We start from the raw sequence: 17,144 nt of genomic DNA, 5'->3' as shown, positions 1-17,144 counted from the left end.
AAAACATCCAATTCGTTGTCTGTATCCCGCTGAAGATTTCCTAAAAGTCCAGGGAATGAAAAAAAAGGAACGCGGAGACTTAGCAGAAATCTAATCCATTAGATGAAGAGAATAAGACGTTGAAAATCGCTGTTTTACTCCTGGACCTACCGCCTATTTCTTTTTTTTTTTATCCCGTGTTGATCCGGGAGTCCGTGTTTTTTTTTTCCTATTTTCCTGCTTACATTCACGAGAACTTGAAATCAAGCTTGTTTTTTTTCTCCTTGGAAGGTTGCTCTATCTCATCAAAAAGTAATAGAGTAAATCCATTTCCTCTTCGATCAAAGTCAATGCTCTGTATACTGAGAGTTGGGCGCAAAAGCCAACCGTTCCCAGATATATGTACAGAAAAAAAATCTCGTTTTAAAGCAGGAAAAAGCGTGTTATATATATATAATTTTTTTTTTTTGTCCTTGTTTTTCTCTCCACTTTGATGAGTAAACCAACTTCATATTTCATTCCAGGATTTTTTTCCGTGTGTCCTGGAAAAGGCACCGGATCAATATCTTCCACCGTTTGCTTGAGCTTTATGGCCTTCGGGCTCTTTTTTTTTTTTTTCTGCCTCAGTTTCCTCTTATGTCTCTACTAATATTTGCTAAGATTTCATTTCCTGTTGAGCCTAGAATTTCTGGGCTCCCCAAACTCCTCTTCCTTGTGTTCTCTGCGTCATTTCTGATGTATTGCGAGTTCTTGGAAAGCGCCCCTTTTTTTCTGTGCTCTGAAAAGCTTCAGGCTCTTCTCGGAGATCGATTATTATTTTTTGTATTAATTGTGTTGTTGAGATAATTTATATTTTAATTATCGTTGAGTTTTTTTAGAATTGTTTTTTTTTTCTTTTTTTTTTTTGGTGTATTGAAATAATATAAATAATTTAGTTTTTGTGCCTTTCCATCAGTTAATTTTGAAATTATTTCTTTCATCAATCAATTAATTCTGAAATTATTTCTTTCATCAATCAATTAATTCTGAAATTATTTCTTCCATCAATTCGTTCTGGAATTATTTCATCCATTAATTCGTTCTGAAATTATTTCTTCCACCAGTTCGTTCTGAAATTATTTCTTCCACCCGTTCGTTCTGAAATTATTTCTTCCATCAATTCGTTCTGAAATTATTTCTTCCACCAGTTCGTTCTGAAATTATTTCTTCCACCAGTTCGTTCTGGAATTATTTCTTCCACCAGTTCGTTCTGAAATTATTTCTTTCATTAATTCGTTCTGGAATTATTTATTTCATCAATTCGTTCTGAAATTATTTCTTCCATCAATTCGTTCTGAAATTATTTCTTCCACCCGTTCGTTCTGAAATTATTTCTTCCATCAATTCGTTCTGGAATTATTTCTTCCACCAGTTCGTTCTGAAATTATTTCTTCCATCAATTCGTTCTGGAATTATTTCTTCCACCCGTTCGTTCTGAAATTATTTCTTTCATTAATTCGTTCTGGAATTATTTCTTCCACCAGTTCGTTCTGGAATTATTTCTTCCATCAATTCGTTCTGAAATTATTTCTTCCACCCGTTCGTTCTGAAATTATTTCTTCCATCAATTCGTTCTGGAATTATTTCTTCCACCAGTTCGTTCTGAAATTATTTCTTCCATCAATTCGTTCTGGAATTATTTCTTCCACCCGTTCGTTCTGAAATTATTTCTTTCATTAATTCGTTCTGGAATTATTTCTTCCACCAGTTCGTTCTGGAATTATTTCTTCCACCAGTTCGTTCTGAAATTATTTCTTCCATCAATTCGTTCTGAAATTATTTCTTCCACCCGTTCGTTCTGAAATTATTTCTTCCATCAATTCGTTCTGGAATTATTTCTTCCACCAGTTCGTTCTGAAATTATTTCTTCCATCAATTCGTTCTGGAATTATTTCTTCCACCCGTTCGTTCTGAAATTATTTCTTTCATTAATTCGTTCTGGAATTATTTATTTCATCAATTATTATTTCTCTCATCAATTCTAAAATTAATCATTTTTCTAAAATTATTTAGTTGTTTTACTACAGCCACGAATCTCCGCCTGAAGTTTAACGGAAATTTAGTTCACAGAAAAAATTTTAGAAAGTTTCAGGTGTTCTGCCTTACTTTCGTCCAGCGCCCTTTATCGACAAAAATCTTAATTTTTTTTTTCAGGAACCAAACAAAATGCCCTTCGTGAGAACAACTTTTCGCAAACCGCAATCAAAATATACCGATTCCTTCAATTTTTATGAATTTCTACTATTTACGAATTTATGACACACCCTGTATTTTAGAGGTGCCGTGAAATTTTCGACGGTTGCCGCGAAATCTTTTTAAAATTGTGTTGAACATAGTAATATAGTACCCGACTTCCAACCTGTATGTGTTATGGCACTTTGCGTGCCTTTATAAGTATAATTGGTCAGAAGTCCCATAAGATATTTTGGGGATAAAATTATATTGGGACTGAAAATTCCTGGAAATGCCTTACCGTAGTTCAGGTTTGATTCTCAATACGTCCACACCTCATTTCGGAATTTTTTTAAGGAAGCAATTTACTGGAAATATGCGAATCAGAGTCCTATCAAATGTAATACTAATGGATCATTTCTGAATTTTCCTGTTACGATTGTGTGTGTGTGACGATTACATAAGTGTTACGTAATTTGAAATAAGTAAGTCTATTTGAAGTCAAAGCCGTACATATCTCGGAGAGTTTAGCGTTACTCGTATGGCAACGGGAGAGTTATTATGGTTGATGTTACCAACCATATATTGGAGAATAAAAAGTAGTATCGCTTTCTAAAGATGCGTCTATGATCTTGCCTCTACTTGTTTAGAAGATACAAAACGGAACAATAAGGTTTTCATCGTGAAGTTTTTTTGTTTTTTTTGCACGAATTGCCGGCTGAAATTTTATGAACGTTTCGTTCACAGAAAAGATTGAAGAAACGTTCCAAGTCCAATCACTCCGACACTGGATTTTCTATGGACAAAAATTTGATCTAAAAACATTTTTGTGTACTGAAAGAAAAAAAAAAGAAACCCCTTCGTGATATTTTTTTCGCAAATCGCATTCATAATTGCCAAAATTCCTTCAATTTTTATGAATTTTCAAGCTATTTACAAAATTTATGGGACACCCTGTATTTTAGTGAAAACCGCATTTTCTTTCACTTCAATTGCTTGATGATTTTTTTTTTTTCATCAATTTTAAAATCCCCGGTAGTTTACCGGACCTAAAGTTGTTTCGAACCACGTTACATATAATTCAGTCTTACTCCAACCAATCTATTCATTGGAAACGGTATTTACATGAATTTACATTTCAAATACTTACCGAATAAATTCAAAATAAATAAAAGCATTTATTGGAGAAAAAAATGCAAGACGGGGGCAATTTTTTTTCCATAGGTGTTGTTCACTCCGATGTATCTTTCAATAGCAAAAGAAAAAATTTTCGGGTTAAAATTAATGTTTTATGTCGTTCTGAAAAACGCATAAAACACAGACACTCGCATCTCATACATAAGACATCTAATACATTTTAAAATAAAAAGGATCAAAATGGGGGGCCCCCCAATAATAGTTGCCTCGGAATAAGAAAAGGGACTTTAATATCCCCCGGCCCCGGGAAAGAAAAATATTTACGACTCTTCAACGGAAGTCCCATCTCTTTTACAATTTTAAGCATTCTCTACGACCCTCTAAATTTTTAAGGAGACAGGGTTATTGGTCCCCCTTCGGCGCTTCCTTTTTTGTTTATACCATTTATTCGTAAAGGTGAAGGGGGTTCCGGGATGTGGCCCTGGGAATGTATATATATATATATATATATATATTCCCTCTCTTAATATAGATGGTGAACCTGGGCCAATAAGAAAAAATAAAATATATAGAAAGAGAGAAATGGTGAGGCTACCTAAACAGACGTCATCCAATGGGGAGAATGAATAGCCTTCATAAAGGACTGGCTTGCTCCTACTGTGGGAAGCCCATCACGTAATGGTGGATTCGGCCATAAACTTAAATCCACTCGATGATCCTGTAAGAAAAGGGTGGCCGGAGAAGTTTGAGAGATATATATATAAACTGAAAATCTATAGATTTTCTATTTCTATGCGGCAAAAAGGATCGTCTCAATACGATTCAGAAAAGAATGTGGCCTTTTTGTTTCCCATCGTGTTGCTTTTTTTTTTTTTTCAAATATTGTTTGCTATTAATGCTAGAAATGATGGGCGCTAGTCACTTGAAGATCTGAGCAACCGTGAACAAGATTCTCCACTCTTCTATCAGGTGAAGATGGTCACTCTCACACAAAGCTGCGTTAAGAGTTTACAGCCAAACAAATTGTAAAAAGCAAGTATAAATGCTAAGTACAGCCAAAAACATTGTCAAAGGCAAGTAGTGAAAAGAATTTCACGAGGAAATGAAGTAGCCAATTACAGCAAAAACTCTTACCTTTCAAGCGGCTTTGCTCTCACAACAGCCGGATAATAAATAAAAATGTCTGGCCCGAAGAATGCGGAATGATTTTACAAACCTACGTAACACGTTCTCCGCATCCCGACACATCCAAGCCTACCTCTCATTACGAAGGGTTTTTTTTAACAACTGGCTGTTGCGAAGATATATTTTGGAAAGAGAGGAAATTCAACTGCCCCTGCGGGGAATCGAACCCACGTCCTTTCACTTTCCGGCTGAATGCCCTAGACCACTAGACTACAGAGGCACCGAATCTCTCGGTCTTTCCTTGGAGCTCGTGTACACTGAAAGGGACCGTACATGGACGGCCGGACCAGACTCAGGCCAAGCTCACAACTGCTGACGCTGCCACCAGGTGGTGACTTATACAAGGATGACGTCACTCTCCGCTACCACTCTACGGCCGAACATGTACGGTCCTTTTCAGTGTACACGAGCTCCAAGGAAAGATTGAGAGGTTCGGTGCCTCTGTAGTCTAGTGGTCTAGGGCGTTCACCCGGAAAGTGAAAGGACGTGGGTTCGATTCCCCGCAGGGGCCGCTGAATTTTCTCTCTTTCCAAAATATATCATCGCAACAGCCAGTTGTTAAAAAAAAAAATCTTCGTATGGTAGCGGAGAGTGACGTCATCCTTGTATACCTCTCATTAATTTGACGCTGTCCAAACTGGTCAGTCGTCAATGCGTAATAATGACCTATATCAGTGGTTCCTCAACAAGGCCACCTTTGCCAAACGCAGGGGCCCGATGAGAAAGTAATAGCGGGCCCTAGGCGTCATAATTTCGGGGGAAGGTTCCTTATAGCTCCGATTTTATATATTCTATGGGACCAGGGAATCGGCATTCAAAAGTTCAATCATTATTTAAAAATACAGTATAAAGGTGCTGGAAACATTCATACACAAAAAAAAAATTTGGACACAATTTAATATAATTTAACAACACAAAATTATAATGAAAATTGCAGATGTGTGGAAGAAAATTTTAAATTGTTTGTAGAAATAATTCCAAGCCCAATTAAGAAAACGAATTAATGAAAGAATGTCAGGAAACTGGTAAAACTTGAGAATCAATGAATGAAAAAAAATATGAAAAATAATTATCAGAGATAAGTCCAACATCCACATGAAAATTCAGAAAAAATTAAAGAAATACCTTTAAAATTGATGAAAAAATGAAATTCCAGAATTCATTAAAGTTCAGAATTCCAAAAAATGCTGAATTCAGAATTCTAGAACTGACTAAAATCCATAATGTGTGAAAGAAATAATTCCAGAATTATTTCTTTGTATATGAAAAATGCAGAATTCCCCACAATTATTTCTTTTTAGATAAAAATGCGGATTTCCAAAACTGATGACAATTCAGAATTTATGAAAGAAATTATTATTGCCGCAATTGCGGGGCCCTGGTGCAATCGCATCTTTCGCACACCCATAAGGGCAGCTCTGATCCTCAACCAGGAGTCCGTGAAGGTTGGGGGAGAAAACAATTAACTTGATTTTACATTATTTTACGCTGAATATTATTCTACAAAAGGGTCCGTGGCCTTTAACTTATCGGCATGGAGGATCTTTGGCTTATTCGCATGAGGGGCAAATGGAACACAAACGATCCTGAATAATCCCTGATCTATAGAAGGGTGTACTGGGCACTTCAGGGCCAGCAAGGTCATTTTGCGTCCCGCTGTAATTCATATATGCTTGCCGTTCCCTCATGACAAAGGATGCCACAACGGTCTATAGCCTAGGAACCCAAGGTTGAAATTATTTTCAGTTTTGCTGTAACATCTGCAAAAAATCAATTACGTGAGCCTTACTAAAAGTCTTGGCCAGGCCCATTAAAACCCTGTTCCCGGGGGGGAATCTGCATTCGAGAGCGTTTTAATACGTATTTCTAGCCGATACGATTGATCCAAAATGATTCGATGTACGCAGTGGTATCTTAATGTATGGGCTGGGCCAGATTTCTGCGTAGGCAAGAAGGATCCCGAAAATTATGGGGGCGCCGAATTAGCAAAATATATTTTTCCTTACCAACCTCAGATCGTGGGGGGGGGGTGGTTCCCAACTTCAAGGCGCAAATGCGAGCCGATCTCCCCCTTAAAAAGCCTCGCCACAGAGAACAACAGTCCTACAAACAGTACAAATATTCAGTCATTACACTTCACTCACTTTACTTCTGAGATATAGATGGCAGCACTGAAAAATCATACACAACACTAGATACGCACTCAGACTGTTAGGTACACATACTTACACTCACTTCCGGCCCAACTCACTAGGTAGTAAATTGCCCATGGCGATAGACCTGAGTTGTGCTCGGTATAAAAAAAAAAGTGGAGGGAGCTTTAATGCCTTCTTTGCCCAGGACCCTTTTCAAGTAGAGTCGGGGGCCCTGCGGTTGGGACAATGGGCGTAGGCACAGGAAGCAGCCCTGAATGATTGACGGCTTTCATTCATTGTGATTTTGTTTTTCGTCTCGCTTTAATATTCCATTTCACTATAACTACTTTATTCAGTATTTAATCACAAAAAAAATTTACGAGGTTGAAGAGAGTCCCCAAACAGTTTTGAACCCCAACCATTGTGACGGTCTTTTTCGAATAAAATTATCAAAATGGGTTTTTATATTTCAGCTACATATTTTCAAGTTAAAATCAAGTGCAAAAAATAGCGTGCGTATATTTTGTACCGCTTCTGTTATTTTTAAAACAAAAATTGAGAAATTTCAAAATTTAGTTTCCCCCCCCCCCATTTAGTTTCCATCATTTCCCTATTTTCCCTCGAAACGAAATAAGGTTTTCGCGTGACTTTATATCATTGAGAGCGAAACTTTATTATAAATTTAATAGAAAAAACAAAATTCAAAAATTATTTAAAACTTCTTCTGTAACAGCCATTAAAAATTTTACGATGTATAAAGAAATTTTAACGAAATTCATCGTAAAAAAAAAAAAAACAGATTTCTCTTCAAATTAAGAGAAAAGTTTCTCAAACTATAATTTTCCCAGAAAAAATAAAATCACGCTTTTTAAAACGGGATTTTTAGAGAGAAAAAAGGAATAGTTTTATTCTTACTTCTCTATAAGGTAAGATTGGAAGTATTCCAAAAGAATCTTGATTTAGTTGCTTTTTATTGGAGGGGGGGGGCCGGCATTCGTTGCCATTTGAAGGGGGTGCTACAAGGTTCCCTTTTATACTCCATTGTTCTTGAATATTCTCTTTCTTTGATCCAGGATGTGATTTGTAGAAATGGTTCCGGGATCTCATTTTACCTTAAAGATCACACGGTCTTTCTTAATGTTTTATTTCTCCCGTTTTATCCCGAATAAATCGTGCTTCGGTTTTTAAATAGAAATTCTTCTCTTTCTCTCTCCTGGATTTTCATCGCAATCGTGTCTTATTTTTCGTCGGTATACTTCTTGTTTCCAACTCACCCATATAATGGTTTTTGAGAGTTTCTTTAATGAAATGTATGCACTATGGTAGGTGTACGTATCAGTCACCCAGCCCAAAGGGCTGATAGTGGAATTATAGACGGGTTTAAGAAGGGCCTGTGGTAATATATATAATTATAGAAGAAAAAATTATACATTGTTTTAACTTTAGATACTATTCCAGTTGAAAAATATATAGGGTGTCTACAAAGTTTATAGTTTTCTTTAAATCAATTATTTACATCAAACAGCAGCAAAACTTCGAATCGTGTCAATAAAATATAGAAAAGTTTAAAGCAAAAAAAAAACGTAATTACTTGAAAAATTAGGCACAAAATGGCGCTTTTTTATAATGCAAGGTTATGCATTCGTGAGGTCGGCTTAAGCGGGGGTGCGGCGCACCCGAGCCGCAGGTTGTGAGGGGCGGCAGCACAGACTTTAGTTAAGACCCCGAAACATTTTACAGTAAAAATTTACATGGCATCACGCTTTTGGGTCATATCTCGACAATGGAAACGTCGAGAAAATAAACAGGGTCTGTAATACCAGAAACAACAATGTAAGCTATCGTAGCGGCTCGAGACAAAATCCGTACTCGTGCGGGACCTATTTTTTGCGCCGACTGCCTCGCCCCATAGCTCTTACATCGTGCATCAGGGCCCTTAGACAGTAGTTAACCCAAGCAAGATTTTCCATGGGCCCCCCCCCCTTCTACAGTTAATTTACAGTGTGGGCAAAAAAAACAAAATTATAAGGATTTAGTCCAGGGCTCCCAAGCTGGAGCCCTGTCAGCCCTATCCTTAGGGTTCATGTCCCTCCCTCACGACTTATCAAAACAATTCCTAACAAAAAAAATTATTTCGCCCTTTCGTCTCGGATTTTGCACCCCTCCATAGCAGACGTCCCCCCCCCCCCCCCCACGACGATCAAAAATTTATTTTTTTAATGCAAAAAATATTTTTTAATTGAAATTTCGAAAGAAAATACCTTTATATGTTATTATAATCAATTTCTGTTAATTTCAATGCTATTTGAAGAACTCAAAATTTCTCTAAGAAATTCATTGCGACCCACCCTCTAAGTCACATATGGTAAACCCTTGGCCCCCCGTGTCAAATATGGCCCTCTCGGGTTATCTGATGTGGTTTGCCCACCTACCCATACCTAATTTTTTTCTTTAATGAACTAAGCGGCACATTTTTACAGATCGCTGAAGTGACCCGTGGCACAAATCCAGAGCATTTAAGCGGCCAGTGGTAAGTTTTCAGATCACTTAAGCGATCCGTGCCACAATTAGAGATCCTTGAGGGACACGTGGTACAAAGCGGTCCGGACACATTTCCAGATCACTTGGATCCGCGAAACATTTAAAAATCACTAAAGTGGCTCTGTAGGGGAATTATCAATAGGGGAATGTCAGTTCAGGCTCCCGCAAACTATCGAAAGGTTTTTCTCGTACCGAGTAAGATGCCATTAAGAATATTTAATATTTTTATAAAGGGTGGTTGATGACGTAAGCATCATTCAAATTGCCCCCCCCCCTCCCGTCATCAAACGTCGGCAAATCGGAAACCACCTCTCCCATCGATGCTGACGTAATACTTGAACGACCCCTTTCTGTTATTTATGTTGTAAATTTAAACGTATACTACCTCGAAGGGAGAGGAAAAACATCGTTTCTCGCCCCTCCCCCTTCTGTTATCAAACTTTAAACAAAAGCTGGCTCCGCCCAGTGGCGGTTGATTGGCAGGACAGGGGAAGAAAAACATTATCAGGCAAAGATCTCTGTGGAAAGAGCTATCTGGACTCGGTGTTTCCAATATGAGAGGGTTTAAAGAAGACGAGATATCTCGGGATTGCCACTGTAAGAGTTAAAGAAATGCCTGTTCTCTGTGGAAAGACTTTTTCAAATGTGAGACTGACTCGCATTCGTCCTCGAAGTTGGAAAACTGAGGAAAACCAACTTCAGCCGACCACCACTGGGTCGCCAAAGATGTTTGAACCTGGATCCTCACAATGAGAGTCCAGCACGATCACACAGCAGCTGTAATTATAACAAAAAAAAAAATTCATCTCGGATATTTTGTCAAAGAATAGAAATTTTCAGTCCTTCATTTCCCCCACCATTGCCAATATCAGTGATTTTTGGCGACTTTGCTCACTTTTGAGAGGTTTTTTTTTTTTTTGTGAAATATTTGGCGATGTCCTGTATTTAGGATCTTATTTTCTTGATGGAATATGACCGGCCTTTGCATAGTCGTAATTTCTTTGCAACGACGATGCGATCTATCCGCATACTCAGGCTACCTGTATTTAAAAAACATCTTCAGCGCAATCTTTTTCCGTCGTTATTTATTTTACAGCAATATTCACTCTACTAAAGTTGATATTATTCTTGGAGATACAAGATAAGGCTGGGGCAGCAGCAGTAAGAAGTTTCTGGTAAGAGAAGCAATTATACTCAGTAAACCACACACACACAAATAAATAAATACAGAAATCGGAGAAAGAAAGAAGCGAAAAGAAGCATGTGTCACAGCCATTTTTCTGCGGATGACGTCATAATGGCATCCTGTCATCATCGGCGACATTTCAATGACCTCCCATAATGCAGTTTTTGCCACGCCTCGGAAATGTCGTTTTCTTTTACGAACGTTTGAACTGTCATCAATGAAAAGAAAACTACAAGTCTTAGTTGTCAATACCACGAGACACTGAATGACTCGAGTACAAATCAGTCTCTGTCTAAACTAAGGAATAAATAGTGACATTGTATAAATTGTTTTATTACTTGACTACAGAGTGCCCTAAAATAAATTGACAGTTTTTGAAAAGAAACAACAAAGAATGAAAACTTAGTAAAATTAAATTTTAAACTACGGATTTGTGAGAGAGAAAAGAAAAATATATTAGAAGGCTCTTCTGTTGTTAGTACAAAATCTTATCTATAGATGGCACTAAAAACAAAATCAGATCCTCACTTTTCCGCTTAATTTAGGCAAGAAGGAATCGAGTTTCGAACTCACGGCATCGCTGATGAAAGAATCCGTGAAATCCTACTAGAGTTGGATTCGGCTGTACAACCGGGTACGGGTGGGCAACCTCTGGCCTACGGACCAAATGCGGCCGACCGAGAGGTTCCATCCAACCCACGATAGAAAAGTATCAATGCACGCAATACGATAAACGTCTATGCTGTCCATTTCCTTCATAAAAATACGGGAAATCCAGGATTCATACAGTGTAATCACCAATTACCGCAAAAAGTTATCAAGTGAAGTTTTCCATTGTTGCACAAAAAAAAAACTGTTAATTGCAAGTGAAATTGCCAGTCGCCGCCGAAAAAAAATGTTAGAGGCAAGTGAAGTAGCCAATTTCAACCGAAAAATATTGTCAAACACAAGTAAAGATGCCATTCACAGCAAAAAAAATTGTCAAAAGAAAGTATAAATGCAGCCAAAAAAAAATTGTAGGAAAGTATAAATGCCAATTATACAGCTAAATAATTGTCAAGAGAAAGTATAAATGCCAATTAATGCCAAAAAAATTCTCAAAGGCAAGTAGTTACAGGCAAAAAAAAAAATTTTCAGGGAAATATAAAGTAGCCAATTTATAGCAAACAAAATAGGCAAAGTTGCTGATTTCAGCCAAAAAAATTCTCAGTCATAATAATTTATGTTAAAGGCGACGGCAATGAGAAGATGTAAATTTCATTTTTAAAGACATGAACATTTATTTACACACACACGGACAAGTTATACGCGACATCCATACTCTATGACGAAATACAATCAACTGATTAAAACGTTCGAAAAAATCTCTGGCGATCCGTTGCTAGGTTACCATCCATCGCAAGGCGAAAAACGCTACAACGAGAAAACGTGACATCGTGACGTCACAGAGCATCGTTTATGATCGGTCACTACACACTCCCCCCCTAGTGTCAACGAAATTTGTGGTTGAATATCTGTCGGGGAAGTGGACGTGACGACCGGAGCGAGTCACAGTTGCTGGTACTGCTTGTGCTGGCAACGCTGTATTGGATGGCTGTATGGGCACTTCTGAAGGCACCTTAAAGCTATCTCCAAGGAAAGCTGGAATCAAACGATCAATGGAGATCCTCTTGCTTGCCCCATTGATGCCAATGTCGAAAAATTTTTCTCTGCGATCTTTGACAGGAAACGGGCCTTGATATGTTGGTTGTAAGGCAGGATGTAGTGCGTCGTTGCGTATGAAGACATGCGACGCGGATTGCAGATCACTAGGAATATACGTCGGCGTGTATCCGTGAGTTGTTGTAGGCACCGGCTTCATTGAACGCATTAGCTTTTGGATTTGATGGACGAAATCGGATTGTATAATGTCTGATGTTTTCGAAAAATACTCGCCGGGCAACTGCAATGGTGTTCCGTACAGGATTTCTGCGGAAGAGCATCCCGGGTCTTCTTTCACTGCTGCTCTTAGACCCAGTAGAGCGAATGGAAGAGCATCAACCCAAGCAGGATTCGATTGAATACGGCATCTCAGGGCAGTTTTCAGCGATCGGTGTTGTCTCTCGATCAGCCCATTTGCTTGTGGATGATAAGCAGTCGTTTTATGATGTTGGAATCCTAGATATCTGCTCAAGCTTTGGAAAAGCTGGCTCTCGAACTGTCTGCCCTGGTCAGTGGTGATCCTGTGCGGTATGCCGAATCTTGAAAACCAAGTGGCAATTAATGTTTTGGCGACTGTTTCGGCAGTTTGGTCTGGCATAGGAGAGGCTTCGATCCACCTGGAGAATCTGTCTATCATCGTTAGGAGGTACCGAGAACCTTGGCATAATGGTAATGGACCAACTATGTCAAGATTGATATGCTGAAATCGGTTGTTAGGTACCTTGAATTCAGCCAGCGCGGATCGAGTGTGTCGGTGAACTTTAGAGCGTTGGCATGGAATACATGCTCTAGTCCACTCACGACAGTCAGATCTAATTGAAGGCCAAACAAATCGGTCGCTCAGCAGTTTTGATGTTGCTCGGATGCCAGGATGTGATAAGCAATGCAATGATTCAAACGCTCGTCGTCGTTGAGAAATTGGTACAAAAGGCCTTATTTTGCCGTTTGACACATCACACCAAATTTCGGCTGTTGCGTCAGGAAGGCTGAGTTTTTTCAGTTGTAAAGATGATACACTAGAATTTAAGATGGTTTTGAGATCCTTGTCATTCTCTTGGTCAGCTGCGAGTTGCACATAATCTAAAGGTGTGGGTACAGAAATGGTCGATATTCTAGAAAGAGTATCAGCTGGAATATTTTCGACACCTTTTATATGAAGAATTTCTGTTGTGAATTGGCTGATAAAGTTCAACTGTCGTAGCTGGCGAGGTGAACACTTTTCTGGTTTCTGCCTGAACGCATACACCAACGGCTTATGGTCACTACAAATACAGAATTGTCTTGCTTCTAGCATATACCTGAAGTGCTTGACAGCAGAATAAGCTGCAAGTAATTCTCTATCGTATGCAGAATAACTTCTTTGTGCGCTTGAAAGCTTCTTTGAGAAGAATGCAAGTGGTTGTAGCTGCTTATCGTCAGATACTTGATGCAAGGCGGCACCTATAGCAAAATCACTGGCGTCCACATGTAAAACTAATGGTGATGATGCTGAAGGATGGTGCAAAAGAGTGGCATTAGCGAGCTGTGTTTTGCATTTTTCGAATGCTTGCCTGGTCTCATGAGTCCAAGGAATTGACGTCTTGTCATTCTTCTTGGTGCTGGACAAGAAGGAATGAAGTGGTGCTTGCACAGCTGCTGTAGATGGTAGAAATCGCCTGTAAAAGTTCAAAGTTCCCAGAAATCTTCGAAGCTGCTTGATGTTTTCTGGGAGAGGAAATTCTTGGATTGCACGAACTCTGTCCGGGAGAGGCTTTGAGCCGTGTTCATTGACCAAATAGCCCAGGAAGGAAATTTCCGGTACATTGAACACGCATTTAGATGTGTTGATTGTCAGTCCGTACTTATCGAGTCTTTCAAACACTTCTCTAAGGTGCTTGTGATGTTGCTCTGCGTCATGGCTGGCGATGAGCACGTCATCAAGATACGAGAAACAGAAGTCGAGATTGCGTAGCACCTCGTGGATGAAGCGTTGGAACGTTTGTGCAGCGTTTGAGAGTCCAAACGGCATGACTACGAATTCAAACAAACCAAAGGGAGTTATGATTGCTGTCTTGGGAATGTCGTCGGGATTTACAGGAATATGATGAAATGCTTTGACCAGATCTATTTTAGAGAAAATTTTACATCCATGCAGATTCTGCGCAAAGTCCTGTATATATGGCACTGGGTAGTTATCCGGCACAGTAATTCGATTCAGACTTCGATAATCACCAGTTGGTCTCCACTCATTCGGTCCTTTTGAAACCATGTGCAACGGGGAAGCCCAGTTTGATTTGGATGGACGACATATACCTTGGTCCAACATCATATGGAATTCGGTCTTGGCAATCTTGAGTTGAGCTGGGTGCAATCTGCGTGGCTTTGCGAAAACAGGAGGACCTTTAGTTTCTATGTAGTGCAAGGTATTATGGGAGGCTTTCTTCGAAAACGGACGAGGTCTCGTTAATTCGGGAAATTCCTTCAAAATTTCAGTTATAGCACTGTTTCCTGAGATTGTTTTAATCGTTGTCGAAGGTCCATTGTAAGTAAAACCTTTACACGTGAGAGAAGTGAGTGGATCTATAAGTCGCTTGTTTTTGATATCGATGATGAGTCTGTAGTGAGCAAGGAAATCCGATCCGATAATTGGTCTCTCAACGTCAGCGAGGGTGAAATGCCATTTGTAATTCCGCCGTAAGTTCAAGTCCAATTCCAGGAGTTTCAAACCGTAGGTAGATATACGGGAACTATTTGCAGCGAAAAGCTCAAAAGCTGTCGGTTTGCCGTTGCCTTTGTAAGGTAAAATTGATATATCAGCTCCAGAGTCAATTAAAAATTTCATGCCGCTTTTCCTTTCCATAATGAACAAACGGCTATGGTGAAGACTGCTATCGCCGCCACCGCATGCCGTTACTGCGGGGGGCTTGGACCGTTTCCCTGAATATTCTGAGCGTTGTAAGCGCAGGGGGACTTGCATCTGGAAGCTTTATCTCCGAACCTGCTATGATAATAACACACTTTAGGGTTTTCATCGGAGTCTCGATATCGCGAGCGATTCCTAGAACCAGAATAACGTCGGTCTCGACTGGAGTTTCGATAGCGGTTCCGGCTATTCCTCGGATATTTGCCCAACTGCTCAACTCTTTTAGTCAGCTCCGAGATTTGCAGTTTAAGGTCTCTTATTTCCGAGCAAGACGAGACTTCTGCTACATGACCGTGATTGGGTTCGGTGAGCTCAGCTACTCGATCAGCTAACTCGGCTAGCTTGTCCAGTTCTTCGCTGCTGGCAGCTAACACTGTTTGTATACTCTTTGGTAGCCGTTGAAGCCACAAATTTTTGAGGAAAGTCTCATCGCTAATTCGCCCTGTCGAAAGCTCGCGCATTTTACGTAGCAACGTACTAGGCTTCTGATCACCTAGGGATAGGTCTTCTAACAATATCTTGACCTCTTTCGCGGCTGAATGTTTATATACAGCGAGAAGTCTCTCCTTGAGTTTCGAGAACGGATCCGATGCGGGAGGATCGTAAACAATGTCACTTACCGTTGACAAGACCTCCACATCTAGGCAGTTGACTAGGTAGTTATATTTGGTTCCTTCGGCTGTAACATGGTTGATCTTGAAGGCAGCGTCGAGCTGGACGAAAAAAAGTTTGATCTTGTCCTTCGAGAACGTCGGCAGTTTCGCGTGGACAGCTTGAACTCGAAGATCGCTTTCTTGCTGTTCAGCCATGGCGATAAGTTCTTGGCAGGTTCGGGATCACGTCCGGGTCACCAGTAAAGGCGACGGCAATGAGAAGATGTAAATTTCATTTTTAAAGACATGAACATTTATTTACACACACACGGACAAGTTATACGCGACATCCATACTCTATGACGAAATACAATCAACTGATTAAAACGTTCGAAAAACTCTCTGGCGATCCGTTGCTAGGTTACCATCCATCGCAAGGCGAAAAACGCTACAACGAGAAAACGTGACATCGTGACGTCACAGAGCATCGTTTATGATCGGTCACTACAATGTCATAAAAATAATTTTAAAAATCTTATTTTCAAAACTTTCTTTCAAACCGAGCACAACTCAGGTCTATCACCGTCTATGGGCGATTTACTACCTAGTGAGTTGTGCCGGAGGTGTAACAGTGTGTGTAGTGTTGTGTTTGAATTTTCAGTGCTGCCATCTGTATTTCAGAAGGGAAGTGAGTGATGTGTTATGGTTGAATTACATTTGTGCTGTTTGTAGGTCTGTTGCTCTCTGTGGCGAGACTTTAACGGGGAGATCCGCGAGCCGATTCAAAACTTCAAGTCAGCCTCGTTGCAAAAAAGGGAAAAAAACTGGACATTTTTTGTGAAAATTTGGGAGTACATATTGGCTCCCAAGAAAATGGCCGCGGCGTCAAATCAAAGTATCGCGGGCTTTTTCTAACGATTTCAAAATCAAACTATCAACAAAATCGAACATGATATAACATGAATAGCCTAAATACGACTACTTCACTCCGCCATTTCTCAATCGATTCTCCTCTGTTACTGTTCGAATTAACGTTCTCAAACAGTCGCTCGTTACTCGTGCACAATGTCCTTGGACAAATGCCTAACTTTCCCCATGTGGAAATCAGGCCTTGGATGATCCTTAAAACTGCAGGGTTCCGCAGTATCGCAAGCTTACGTAATACTTGAATGGCCCCTAAGGTGCTCGTCTACCACCATGAAGACTGCCGTCAGGGCGATCCCAATGGAGATTTTACATAAGAAGCTGTTTCTCTACCGAATTTGAGACGACAGATGTCGCCTTCATTTCCGACCCGACTCGATCGGTAGTAAATAACTGTACGGCGATGTGACCGGAGTTGGCGGGCGGTAAAGTAGTAGTAGCAGCAGCAGCAGCGTCATCTGTTGCTGCTAACAACAGGAAATCTCCCTCTATAAACAAAATCTCCAGAAGAATGCCAGAAATCTCACGCCGGACTTATTTTTATTATGCCAAGTTTTCCCGCGATAGTTCTTCCCAGAAACTCTGTCCATTTCAGGACTCCTTGTATAATGAATACCCACACCACAAAAAAAACACACACACACATGCGT

General features: G+C 39.7%; 1 protein-coding gene across 1 annotated transcript in view; it reads left to right on the top strand.

Annotated features, from left to right (window-relative positions):
- Nucleotides 1-17,144, top strand: part of Ddr (discoidin domain-containing receptor 2) — a 275,303-nt gene that overhangs the window by 178,053 nt on the left and 80,106 nt on the right. The window lies entirely within an intron of this gene.

Source organism: Pholcus phalangioides, unplaced genomic scaffold (assembly GCF_987345545.1).
Source record: "Pholcus phalangioides strain wild (caught in Gottingen) unplaced genomic scaffold, Ppha-v1.0 ptg000022l_1, whole genome shotgun sequence".
Classification (NCBI taxonomy): Eukaryota; Metazoa; Arthropoda; class Arachnida; order Araneae; family Pholcidae; genus Pholcus; species Pholcus phalangioides.
The sequence above is the reverse complement of the archived record's forward strand: the minus strand, read 5'-3'. Positions and strand labels throughout refer to the sequence as shown.